Genomic DNA, 13894 nt, shown 5'->3' on the forward strand with positions numbered 1-13894 from the left:
CACAGAACAGAGATAAACAAAATAAGTAAAACAAAAACAACATCACATATACATCTTCATGTTTCACTCCTAGAATCCACCTCACTGGAAATAAATGTTGTGCTGGAAGAACCACGAAATAACTGCAACCTCACAACTTACACCGCTTGACCTGCCCCAATAAACTTCCTCCAAAATACAGATCGAGCCATTCACCTCTACCTGAACCACATTCACACAAATTTTCCTTCCCCCCCCCTCACCCTCACTCCAAGTTGATCAAGAAAAGCATGAAATAAGTTCAAATAGGCTTTGGCATTTTGGTGGATGTGTTGGTTTGTGTGTTTGTTTTGGTGAATGTGTTGGTTTGCGTGTTTGCAGACACAGTTGGGCACCAGATATAGATCGTTGTTGTCTCACTAGGAGCTCCTCTGTCCTTGAGAGGTTTTATTTTTAATCCTGCTGGGTGTCCATATCCATACACCCTCCTTACAGGAAACCTGATGGGGGAGTTGATTTAGTCGGCGACAACCCGACCATGAAACACATGACTACAAGTTTACGTGGTACCTACAGCAAGTCACTGATATCTTGTGGCCTGACCTGACAATGACTCAGACTCCATTTCTGTCATCTTTGTTCGAGAACTTGCATCAACTTCAATTAACAGTGACTCCAAATCCAAGCTCAGTATCTTCCATATTTCAATGAGCACTTACTCTGTGTTATATTTCAGAACTCATGCAATGACAACCACTCATTTAATTTGCTGCAAACAGATACAATCCAAATATCATGATATTTGAAACTATTTCACTTTTATGATTCTTTTTAATCTTCTTCTTCTTCTTCTTCTTCTTCTTTTGTGTGGCATGTCTCTGAGTTGTTGGTCTTCGATGTGAAGTTATCTCTTTTCAGCCAGCCTTGGTCCCTTGTGGTCAGGTGCCGCAGTTTTTGCTATCTTCCCTCTAAGGAATGCATGGCGCAGTTTTGCTCAAGAATATCTGCAGTCTGACGGAGACAACAATCATAGTCGAGTGAGTTAGCAAGGTCTCAAGAGAATGTGATGTAATCTGCAAACACCTCTTGGGAGTTAGTTAAGGTGATACCATTCCTTCCTCGGCAGATTACAACCTGGGGACTTGGTGGAACAGGCGAGGCGTTGGCGGTGGCTACTGGGTTGGGAGGTTTGCCATTGCTTCATCTGCCATGCGTGTTTGCTCAGGTCATCATCTACTGTGACATAGTTTTGAGCTACTCTGGAAAAGGGCTTGTGGTTCTTAAATCTGAGGGGGTGGGAGGTGGGTGGGCAGGCCTTCTCTTAGCTTGTTGTGCAGGAGGTGGTTGGGGTTCTGAGATGTATCGAGGGATGCTCGTCTCATAATGGCTGCTCATCTCATGTGATGGGAATGGATGCCCACAAGGACTGGGAGGTGATTGCTGGGACTAGGGTGAAGGCATCCACTGATGACCTTTAAGGAAGAGTTGAGGTGCACACTGCACATCTCCCTTCTTACGGTGGAGGCTTCTTCTCCATGTGTGGACACTGTTCTGCGGGGGTGTACACCAGTTCTTATTACTTCCTGTATGCCATTGCTTCTAATTCCTCTTTTGTATTATTCAAACTCCAAGCATAAGTATGACAACAGGCATGATTCTGTCCAATACTAAGACGTATGCTCTTCTGCCAACAACTCTACTTTGACAACAGGCATGATAAACCAAATCGACAAGTTTCTTGATATGTCCTTGCATAAAATCTGGTACAAGATGTTTGTGGCAGGACCTGTAAGCCTGGCTTGTTTCCAAAGACAGACCTTGACCCTTTAAGAAATGGAATAACCAACTGTGTTTAACCCCCCCCCCCCCATTTTCCCTTACAATCACAATACCTTTTATAACAAAGTGGTAAAGGCTCTTTTTGACAAGTTTTATAGAAACCATTTTATACTGCTGTTGTTATTAAGTCCCTCCGACATGCCATCGCTCCTGACGGTAGTTCAGTGGTGCATTACTTGGTCAGTTTACTTGACAGCATGCATGGATGAATTATCAAGTCTGCAAACTATGTGAACTTGTGCACCGTCGACTTCAGTAAGGCCTTTGATCATGTAACTCAAACTATTGCTATTGAAAAGCTTATCCAACTTGGTGATGATCACATGGTTTTGCATGCAATCTGTATTTTTTTTTTTTATCACATTGATCACAAACTGTTCGAGACCACGGATCAATAACAACTTCTCTTTATCAAACATATAGTGGAGGGTACAAAGTAGGTCCTATTATTTTCTTGGCAATGGTTATTGATGCAGCTGTCAGTTCAGCTAATCACTGGAAATATGTTCATGATATTTATTAGCCTTATCAATATTGTATCAAACTCGCATAGTTCACATTTACAGTCTCATATTGATTCTCTCACCAATTGGTGTTGTGATCATGATATGAAGCTGAAGCCAACTAAGTGTAAATTTATGGAGATTTCATTTCTTTATCATTTCCCACCTCATATTCAATTGGAGATTGATCATGTCCCATTAGAAACTGTCTCCACTCTCAAACTCTTTGGCATTATCATCCAGAATAATTTTTAATGCGATCAACAGGTTCATCGCCTTGTTAATAATGCGTCAAGGCGACTTTATATTTTTAGCAATTAAATAAAATGGAGTCAAAGCTGATGATCTGCTTTTGATCCATAAAATGTACATTCTTCCGATGCTTGAATTTGGAGCACCTGTGTGGTCTTCTGGCCTTACTGTTGCTCAAGCCCAATGTATTGAACACATTCAGAAGAGAACGCTACGCATGATTGCTTTTCCGGACATCTTGTCCGATGGTGAACTTTTGAACACTTTTAATGTTGACCCTTTTTCTGATAGGTGGAATTTAATTACAATACACTTTGCTAAATCCTAGCTCACCGAGAAGCGGCTTGGCCATCCTTTGCCCCAATCTCGACTCATTGTGTCTGGTCATGGCTCAGAAGCTACCACAAACAACACACGGCTCAAATAAGCACTCAAGACATATAAACAATCTCCTGTTCCTTTTATGATTCAACTGTAAATGCTTGTCTGAAGATTATTGTATAATTTTAATTATTTACTATCAAATATTATTTATTATTTTCTGTTTGATTCTTATTTGCAGCAGTCATACATATGTACAGTGCATATATATGTATATGTATATGTATATATTTATTTATTTATACATATGTATATGTATATACATATATATTTACATATATGAATATTTTGTTTTTTTTACGATTTTATTGTATTTTGCTTTGATGAAACTGAACTCTTTTAGTCCTTGGACCACTTGTTCTGTGTCTTTTGAATTAAACCGAAATTTGATTTGATTTGATACTTGTTATTCAAACTCCAAACATAAGTATAAAATATATATTGGTTACGACACCTTTGTAACATACTGTAAGTATAAAAGATATATTTCTTATAACACCTTGTCTACAGACTCCACCCATTTTCCCTTGAAGCTCATGCTAATACTCTGTGGGGATCTTTCCTTGAAGGATTGCCAAGGAAATTTAAGAGTTGAGAGAGTAAATCAGAAGTTGAAAATTTTTTTAAAAGGATTTAAAACAGAATTAATATTTGAATGTTAATGATATCTAATCAAGCTGGAGAAATGTATCTCATAAATGAACATTTTTTTTTTCTGTAATTTACTCCAATCACCACGGATCACATACAAATATATTTTTGCTTGTGTTATACAGTGAATCAGAAGATTGGTGCTGCTTTTGGTGGAAGGAGGGAGTTGGATTGTGTGTTGTCTCGGAATTGCCTCATTAGTGAGATTATGCATGAATTAACCACTCCCACTGAAGGTTCAGGTAAAGGTCAAAACTTTATCACCAAAGACTAATGAGAAAGAAGGTGTGGTTTTCGTGCATAACAACAGTTGGCAAGAACGTATTAGGGGGTGGAACAGCTGCAATGTAGATAACTTGTAAGGAGACCGCTGTCATTTTCCCCAAAGGGGGCATCACTTTCTGATGTGACTGAAGCACCAATTTTTATCAAGCTACTATATGTTTTCTTGCATATCACATCATTTGCTTTCTGCCTGTTTTGCTTTATTCTTTCACACCTCTGTTTTATTTCTATATGATTTTCCCTTTGCTGTGAAATTTGCAAATAGGACAAAACAAAAAAGGGGACATTAATTGCCAAATGGAATCAATTATTTTCTTCGGAGACAATGATTAGCACAGTAGGAGGACGTTTAAAAAGCATGTACACCCCATTGAAGAGCGGCGTTTTTTATTTTATTTTATTAAGAAATCAAGATTAGGAAGGAAATGATACAAAGCTTTCCAAAAGGCACCCATCTTCACTCACTGGTTCAACAAAGCAAGAGAAAGAGTAGTCAGAACAAAGATATACCACAACAGAAGCAAAAAAAAATACCACACTTCATAATCCTGATATTTCTCCTGATACATGGAAGACAACAATTGATTCTGTACACACTACAATACACATCAAATAAATTAATTTGCACCACAGTACCCACAAGCAACTGGCTTTTCTTTTCTTGACACAGCACAAGATGTTTACCTCCGACTCAATTTGTCATTCTGGAGAAAATGCAGCAATAACTTTTCCCCATTGCCCTCAAATAAAATGGACATCAAGACATCTCCACAAAAATGAAACGTTTGATTGTATTGATACCTCTGTAGCCTGTGTGAAGACACTGTCTGCTCTGCTTTTCTGCCATGAAAGCTGTTGAGATCATAATCTCTAATCATGGCCCATGCCAATCCATACAGCTTCTGTGGTAGCATTCCCCCAAGTATGCTGACGATCCTCAACTGACAGGTCTCTAACCAAGTCTACCCACCTGCCTGTCTCTCAACAAAATTTTCTACCCTTTGCTAGACATGGTACTTCGTTGCAAGCCCTATGAATCACACTTAATACTGTCGCAGACGTGGCCGTTGGGTTAATTCTCCCAACCCAATTGTCGTGGACAGCGGTTAACACCGACCAGGCTGGATCGCGAGCGGTTTTCCTTCGAGGCGAACACATGTTCCTCGGAGATTATGGTGTGCGTGGGAAGGGAATTGTGGCATGGACAGAGCAAACAGAAGCACATCACAAGGGGTTTATACTCTAACCCACGACAGACACACGGACACGAGCAACTTAAAATAAACAGGGGGATTTAATGAAAATAGATCAAATATTTACAAGGGTTATAATTCAAAATGTGATAATAAAACGTGGTCATTTAAAGCCGAAAGTCGAGGTGCCTCTACACATGGACTTAAATACAGACAAGGGGAAAACGAAATAAAAGAAAATCCTCCCTTTATTATGGAACTTGCAGTCGCTTTGTCCAGAGATGGTCTTTTATGAACTTTGAGGTCGAGCCACTTTGTCCTTCATGGGAAGATGCATACAAAATGGTGCCAAGCCACTCTCTGCGCGGGAAACATACATGAGGTAATTTGTGAGGTGTTCAACACCAGGTTGAACACCACACCAGGTGTTCAACACCGGTGTTCAACACCAGGCCTCACCAACTGCCATGCAACTTCTTCTCATTAACGAATATATCGAATGTTCCTCTCTTACATGAGGTCTGCTCACAACGATCACCCACCTTCCTCCTTGATCATACGATGAGACGATCTCTGAGGCCCCGTGATATGGCCACGACGCACGCTCTTCTTCCCTCCTCAGAAACATACACACTTCATGGTTCAGCCGAACAGTCAATGAGTCGCGTCTTGCCCAGAATGCGGGAAAATTCACAGCACAACACGTCAATTGTGTTGCTGTATTTCATTGTGTCCAGACGTAGCCAGCCAGTGAAACCCCCTTACTCGACTCTGTCCTCTTACAGTCCTCCCACAACTCTGTCCTCTCACAACTGTCTGCTCTTCGACCATGCCACCCCCCCCCCCCCGCTTTATGTCATACTCACTAATCATAAGCCTCAGGGGAGTGACTTGCTGGTATGAAGCCGGGAAGGCGGGGCTTCTTGCCTGCTTGGATGTACAGATGTTATTATTTTTGTTGTTGTTGTTATAAGAATGTAATTTTATTGCTGGCTTGTAAATGCAAAAACGTAGGAAAAAGTCACAGGGGGCAATTGCATATTGGGAGAAATTGGCCTTAATTCCTATCTAATTAACAGAGAACCACCCCCCCCCGCCCCCCCTCCACGTGTTGACAAGTAACACTTAAGCTCACAGTTTCCCTACTTTATTTACATTGAGATGTCTCTTACTTGTCCATGGGCCAAGCAACTCTACACAATCCTAACTTTGCTATGAAATTCCTCCACCTACCCCAACAACCGTAACAAATGAATAGATTACATCCAAGACACATGACCTACACTCCCTTTCATACACAAAAATAAGATGAATCGTTTCCATCTTCCTCTCCTACTTTTGAGATGAGAATGAATGAAAGACAAATACTGATTGCTCAATTTATCAAAAACCTGAAAGATGTCCAACATCATGGATCACCATCACGTACTTTCTTTAATGGTAACAACAAACAAAATCCATTGGAGGGTGTTAGATACTGCAAGGCTTCTGCTTATTACCCTCGCCAAAGGGGAGGGTATTGCATTTGGGTTCGTTTGTCTGTCTGTCTGTCTGTCTGTGTTTGTTTGTTTGTTTCTTTGTCTGCACAGAAGTTTCTTGTTTTTCTCTGCAACTGCTTGCCAGATTGAGAAGAAATTTTCACCATCGGTGCGACTACTCATGTAGAATGTTATAATGATAATTATGATGTCAGAGGTTACGTGGAGTGGCAGCCATGTTGGAAAAATGGGAAAAATTTGGACATCTGGATCTCTGAAATCGCACCAAGGAAAAAATTGAAACTTGATACATGGCAAGTACTCCTCATGGGGAATGTGAGATTTTTTTAGGATGTCATTTAGCTCACACAGCTCACAGATAGCTCACATGGTTTAGCAACCATATTGGATTGACCCTAACACCTCTAAAAAAATTATTCTCCAGAATGGCTGCACAGATCGATTGGAAACTTCACAAATGTTCACCAAACCTTGGGGATACCAGAATATTCTCGAATAATTGAAAAGTCACATCGTCTTGCAGCCATATTGGATTGAGCGAAAATCATTTTTAAAATCCTTTCTCTTGAATCACTTAGTGACTCGAGGTAAAACTTCAACATTATGATCCAGTAGAGATGGGGAATATATGTTATAAATTTCAACTTGATCGCATGCATTTGGTGGCAGGACTGGCAGCCAAAATTATTTAATTTTTTATTCTGGGATATTTTTGATTTTTTGTCATTTTATTGAATGAAGTTCACTTGGCTTTAGAATGGGATTAAAATAAATTCAATTCAAATCAAATGGAAGAGCAAATAGGTACAATCCTGCATTGGCGTCATCAGATGGAACCCAAACAAGCATCGAGTAAAGATTAAGTCATCATGAGGAACCTGGATAAGATTCGCATTTCAGCTACAACTCCTCTACCCTCAAACCCATCCAGGCACAGCCAAGTGAGCCTTTTTCAAAAAAAAAATTCACAAAGAACCCAGATCAAAAATATTTTGGCTGCCAGACCATGTGTCTGATCAAGTTGAAATTTAAAACATATATTCCCATCACTACTAGATCATAATCGTGAAGGTTCATGTACATTGATTAATTGGTTTCATAGAAAACATTTAATAATTTTCTTCAATCCAACATGGCTGCCAAACAATGTGGCCTATCAATTCCTTAACAAACCTGGACATCCAAGGCTTGGGGAACATTTGTGAGAAGTTTCCCTTCGATCTGTCGAGCTGTTCTGGAAAAGGTTTTTATTGGTTTTAGTGTAAATCCAGTTTGGCTGCCAAACCATGTGACCAATGATGTCATTTGTGTGAACATTTTGTCCCTCATGGATAGTTGGTAATACTTGTATAATTTTGCCTCAATCTGCTCAGACACTTCAGAGAAGGTTTTTAAAGGATTTTTTGTTTGTGAAAACAATGTAGCTGCCAAATCAAGCGACTAACGACATCATCAAAACAATTCTGTAGACCATTTTGGCTGGTTGAATTCAGTGACCTGAAATATAAATCCTCTTCCAATTTCAAATCAATGAGATGAAAATTGAGGATTTCAGAAATACCAAATTATTTGTTTACCTTGAGCCTATGTTGACCTTTTGGTCCATGTTGACCTCAAAAATAATTTGCTGGTTGAATTCAGTGACCTGACATATAAGTCCTCTTCAAATTCAAGTTAATCGGTTGAAAATTGAGGATTTTAGAAATCCCTAAATAGCACCTTAAGGCCCAGTCACACCTTGACGTTTTAGCCAGCTTATGCCGATTTTTGGAAAATTTGTCTAAAACGCTGGTACACGTCGAATACGTTATGGGTAAGTTTTGATAACATTGAGAGCACGCTGAAAAACACTACCATACGTCGTTCTACGCTGGCTTTAAACGTTGTACTTTTCGGTTGTCCTCAAATTTTCCATGCTTGAAATTTTGAGACTTATGCCAGCGTATGACTCGCACGTTCCACTTAACGCTGGCCATAAGTTGTAGGCACGTCACGCGATCGTTGACACACATCGACACACGTTACTTGTAAGTTACTCATAAGTCAAAACACGTCGAGGTAATGTCTAGCGTACCCGAAACTTATTTCGAACCTATGAGAAACGTGTTGTACTCACGTTACGCGATCGGTGACACACAGACACACATTACTTGTAAGGTGCTCAAAAGTCGAAACACATAAAGGTAATGGTTAGCGTCAGTGTTCCAGACTCCCTGGTTTTTTTTTATTTTTTTTTCTTCCTTCCTTCGGTATGATGGTGATTTTGACACTTCAATTTATAGTGCGGTTATAATATAATATAATTAATAGGCTGCCGCTCAACGATTCAAATCATAACCGCACTGTACACTGAACACCGTCATACCGAAGGAAAAAAAAAACCAGGGAGTCTGGAACACTGACGCTAACCATTACCTCGACGTGTTTCGACTTATGAGTAACTTTCAAGTAACGTGTGTCAATGTGTGTCAATGATCGCATATCGTACGTACAACTTATTCCCATCGCATGCGGAGCGTGTGTCATACTGCAAGTACTTCGTAAAATTTTCAACATCTATCTCTAATTCCAGCAATCTGTGTGTGTGTGTGTGTGTGTGTGTGTGTGTGTGTGTGTGTGTGTGTGTGTGTGTGTGTGTGTGTGTGTGTGTGTGTGTGTGTGTGTGTGTGTGTGTGTGTGTGTGTGTGTGTGTGTGTGTGTGTGTGTGAGTGTGAGACCGCTGTTTCTCGACAACCTCTGGTCCGATCTAATTGAAACTTGCCACATATATTGCTGGGGACCTGAGGATGTGCCTTTTCATGGTTTGATATTAATCGGACAAGTGCTTCCCAAGTTATGGCCATTTATTTACCAAACCAATGACAAGACACGTTGTTGCGTGGGCGTGGCCGATGGGGAAGGGAAGCACAGCCACGTTCCCCATTACGGGTTACAACGTACGGGCTTCCGGAGAGTGATGACTTCGTGTATTCTAATAATTTCTCGATTTCTTATGCGCATTTATAGATAAACACAATGGCCCAAGTTATGATCGTTTTCATATTAGACGGTGTATAAATTTCGGGAACATCAGAGTGCTGGTATGCTCCGAAACCAGGAAGTAAATTTTTTTCTCTCTCTTCTCTTCTCTTTTTGTTTTTCCTTGCCACGACATTGCGAAAAGGTAAAATACGTTGGCGCTAATTGAATAATTGGGTATTAAAAATAAATTGCGAATAATCGTAACTGCGAATAATATCGAACTTCCTGGTCACGCACGTACGGGCACGTGAGAGCGAAGAAACGGCCTGTGTGGTTTGTTTATTTATTTATTATTATTATTTTTTTTTTATTTTTTTTTTTTTACGGGCACGTACTCATGTTTGAAATTACAAGACGTAATCCACTTAATACGACGTATGATAGCGTACTTTAACGTTCTATTCACGTATACCAAACTTACCCATACCGTATTCGACGTGCGCCAGCGTTTTAGACGCATTTTTCACAGGTCGGCATACGCTGGCAAGATCGCCAAGGTGTGACTGCGATGTTGACACTTCCATTTCTGCGTTGGTTATGATTTCAATCGTTGTGCGGCAGCCTTTTAATAGGCTACGCCACGTGATCGTCGGCGATATGTACAGCGCGCTATGCATAAGTTAGACTATCATTGGGCATAGGTTGGAAAGGCCGACAACAGGTTCAGCATTCGTTGGTATAAGTTATCTCGAACACAATGAAACGTTCTGTGTCCGTTACTAATACGTGATGCATAAGACCAAGTCGTTATGAATACGTCCGAATCTTTAAAAAAAAAACATCAAAAGTTCAACGTAAGCCAGCGTTTTACATACATTTTAATACGTTGCCATTGCTGGCTAAAACGTCAAGGTGTGACTGGGCCTTTAGATGTTGAATTTGGGCCTATGTTCACTTTTGGGTTCCTGTTGACTTCAAAAATAATTCGCTGGTTGAATTCAGTTACCTGAAATATAAATCCTCTTCAAATTGCAAGTCAATTGGATGAAAATTGAGGATTTCTGAAATTTGGCCTATGTTGACTTTTTGGCCTATTTTGATTTCAAAAATAGTTGGCGGTTGAATTCAGTGTCTTGATGTGCAAATGCTCTTGAAATTTCAAGTAAATCTGATGAAAACAGACAATTTTAGAAATTTGGCCGATGTTGACCTGTTGGCCTATTTTGACCTCAAAAATAATAGGTGGTTTTATTCAGTGATCTGATATGTAAGCAAATGCTCTTCAAATTTCAAGTCAATCTGATGAAAATTGACAATTTTAGAAATTTTGCCCTATGTTGACTTCAAAAATAATTGGTGGTTGAATTCATTGACCTGATATGCAAATCCTGTTCAAATTTCAAGTCAACTGGTTGAAAATTGAGGATTTTAGAAATCTCACCTAAGTTGTTCACCTTTGGCCTATGCTGACCTTTTGACCTCAAAAACAATAGGCTTCTTCCTTATGGCAAACTCTACCATGTGGTGAAGTTTAGTGAAGATTGGTTTAAAATTGTGACCTGAAGGCGATAAGCAGACAAACAGACAGACAGAATAACATGAAGAAGACATTGTGCATGGCATGATACTTGCAAAATCCACCCCTCTCTCCAAAGAATGCCAGGGAGACATCAAATTGTGCATTTCATTAAGATGACGATTGACAATCTTAATGAAAGCTCAGGTCATTTGGATGAAAATTGATTATTTTTCAGATTGAAATTGATGATTTTAGAAGTTTGACCTTCAGTTGACCATTTAACATTTTGACCTCAAAAATAGTTGCTTTCCCATTTCAGTGATGCACTATGCAATTGCTGCTTAATTTTCAGGTTAATCAGAAGAAAATTGATGAATTTTCAGAGGAAATTTGATGATTTTAGAAGTTTAACCTTGAGATGACCTTTGCATTTTGACCCCAAAATCGTTGCTTTCCCAAATCAGTGAGGGACTATGCAAATCTTGTTCAACTTTCAAGATCATAGCATGTAAATTGACACTATTTCAGTTGAAAATTGATGATTTTAGAAGTTTGACCTTGAGTTGACCTTTGACCATTTGATCTCAAAAATAGTGGGTTTCCCAATTTAGTAATGCATGATGAAATTGCTGTTTAATTTTAAGTCAATCGGATGAAAAATTACGATTAAAAAAATTTGACCTCAACATGACATTTGACCTTGAAATCAGTAGTCTTCTCAGTTGAGACTACCTTGACAAGTTGATGAAGTTTCATGAAGATTGGGTTCAAATTGTGACCTGTAGGCGATTGACAGACAGACAAACAGAATAATAAAATCGACTGACCAATACACTTGAAAAATCTTCAATTTTGCAAGTCACAAACAAACAGAAAGAGAGACAGACAAATGGACCCAAATTCAATACCCTCTCCTTCAGGTCAGGTCAAGTATGGGAGCATGCGCATGAGGAGCACGTCGCTGCGTCCATTTTCTACCGGTACTCCAGGGGCCTTTGCCTGGCCATTCCCCAGGCAGATGCCTGGTCCATCCCCATCTCCTTGAGATGCTGATCAACCTGCTGCAACCACGAGGCATGTGGCCAGCCCATTGGCCTCCTCCACTCATGAGACTCCCTCACTGAGAGAATCTGGTGAGCAGGATCAGCATCAGGAAAGTGTCCTCACAGCTGACGCTCGCAGACGATGCAGGTAGCAAATCTAATTTGAGTCTCTCTCTCAGCAACCGTTCATTGGACACAAAGCCTGACCAGCGATAGGCAAGGATTCTCCAAAGAGACCTGTTCCCAAAGGAATTAAGTCACCGTCTCAGATCCCTGGTCAGAGTCCAAGTTTCACATCCGTAGAGCAAGACTGGAAGCACCAAGGAACTGAAGACTCAGACTTTCATCCTCCTGCACAGGTACCTGCAGCACCACACCCCATGATCCAATGAATCCATAACTCCTCAAGCCAGACCCAAACGTCTACTGACCTCTGGCTCACAACCAGCAGAGACAGGAATATCACTGCCAAGGTAAATGAATCTCTCATTGACCTCAACATCCTCACCACAAACAGGTACACACAAGATGGCAGCATCCAATATGTCATTGAAAGCCTGGATCTTAGTTTTGACCCAGGAAACCCATAATCCCAGCGGCTCTGACTCCTCATTCAGCGCCTCGAGGGCCCCCAAAAGGATATCTACAGTCTCCACAAAGATGACTGCATTATCTGCGAAATCAAGGTCAGAGATCTTTGCATTCCCAAAGGATGCACTGCAGCTTGATCTATCCGACATCCTCCCCAGAATACACGTGCTGAAAAACCAGCACACACCCCTGACAAACTCCAGTCACAACTGGAAATAAGTCAGAGATCATATCCCCACATCTCGTAGCACTCTCACGACCAGAGTATATTTCAGACATCAGATTGATCAGTTTTGGTTGCACTCCATGAAGACCAAGCATCCGCCAGAGGGCATCCCGATTCACTGAATCAAATGCTTTGCAGAGATCTACATTGGCTGCATGCATCCCCTGCCGAAACTCTCATCTTCGTTCAGTGAGGACCTGAAGAGCAAGGACACAGCAATCGTTGACTGCTTTGGTGTAAAGCCTGATTGCTCTAGACGCTGGTGCTCAAGCAGATGATGGCGAACCCTATCAAGAATTATCTGAGCAAAGAACTTGCCCAGCACTGAGAGCAGCGTCACGCCTTGGTAGTTGCTGCAGTCCTGACAATCATCCTTCCCTTTCCAGAGAGGGACAACAAGGCTCCTCTTCCAGTCAGTTGGGATAATGCCTGTGTTCCAGGCAGAGCAGAGAACTGCATGCAACAACATGCGTAGAGCAGTTCCACCAGCCTTGAGAAGTTCAGCATGGATGTCAGATCCCATGAGATTTACCCAATTTCAACCGGTTCACCACAACCTGTGTTTCCACAAATTAATGAAGGTGGATCACAGTCGATTGGAGGGTCATCAATAGGGAGTGTCACACCCCTGACATCCAAATTGACAGCAGGTGGATCAGCTTGGTAGAGCCGCTCAAAGTAACTGGTGCAGCCGCCCTTCACTTCAGACTCCTCTGTCTAGAGCCCACCTCCTCCGCTCTAACTGCAGCACACCGAGGGATGGGCTTGGAGGAATGTAATGCGTGAATTCCCCTGCAAGCAAGACGAAAATCACTTGAACACAGGTGATGCTCTACCACCTCACAGATTCCTCGCACATAGGCTTCCTTGTCCACCCTTAGCGCACGTACAGTTTTACGCCTCAGCTCTCTGAACAGCTCAGCTCTGCCATTCAGCCTGGCCCTGCGACTCTGGTCAATGGTATCAAGTGTC

The 13894-nt window shown here is 41.0% G+C and overlaps 1 protein-coding gene and 1 long non-coding RNA gene across 6 annotated transcripts in view; one reads left to right on the forward strand and one right to left on the reverse strand.

The window, feature by feature from the left end:
- Nucleotides 1-13894, forward strand: part of LOC147025038 (extracellular calcium-sensing receptor-like) — a 208286-nt gene that overhangs the window by 20321 nt on the left and 174071 nt on the right. For 4 of the 5 annotated variants that reach the window (XR_015059321.1, XR_015059322.1, XR_015059320.1 and 1 more), the window contains exon 3: nt 3731-3847. The exons of the other annotated variant lie outside the window; for it this stretch is intronic. The gene's annotated coding sequence lies outside the window, so the exon portion shown is untranslated. The remainder of the gene's footprint in view (nt 1-3730; nt 3848-13894) is intronic. 5 annotated transcript variants of the gene reach the window in all.
- The window catches only part of LOC147025039 (uncharacterized), a 51190-nt gene that overhangs the window by 15097 nt on the left and 22199 nt on the right, over nt 1-13894 (reverse strand). The gene's annotated exons all lie outside the window — the stretch shown is intronic.

The sequence above is a fragment of the Eptatretus burgeri genome, chromosome 6 (genome assembly GCF_056783735.1).
Source record: "Eptatretus burgeri isolate ZD-2024b chromosome 6, Ebu_testis_v1, whole genome shotgun sequence".
NCBI lineage: Eukaryota > Metazoa > Chordata > Myxini > Myxiniformes > Myxinidae > Eptatretus > Eptatretus burgeri.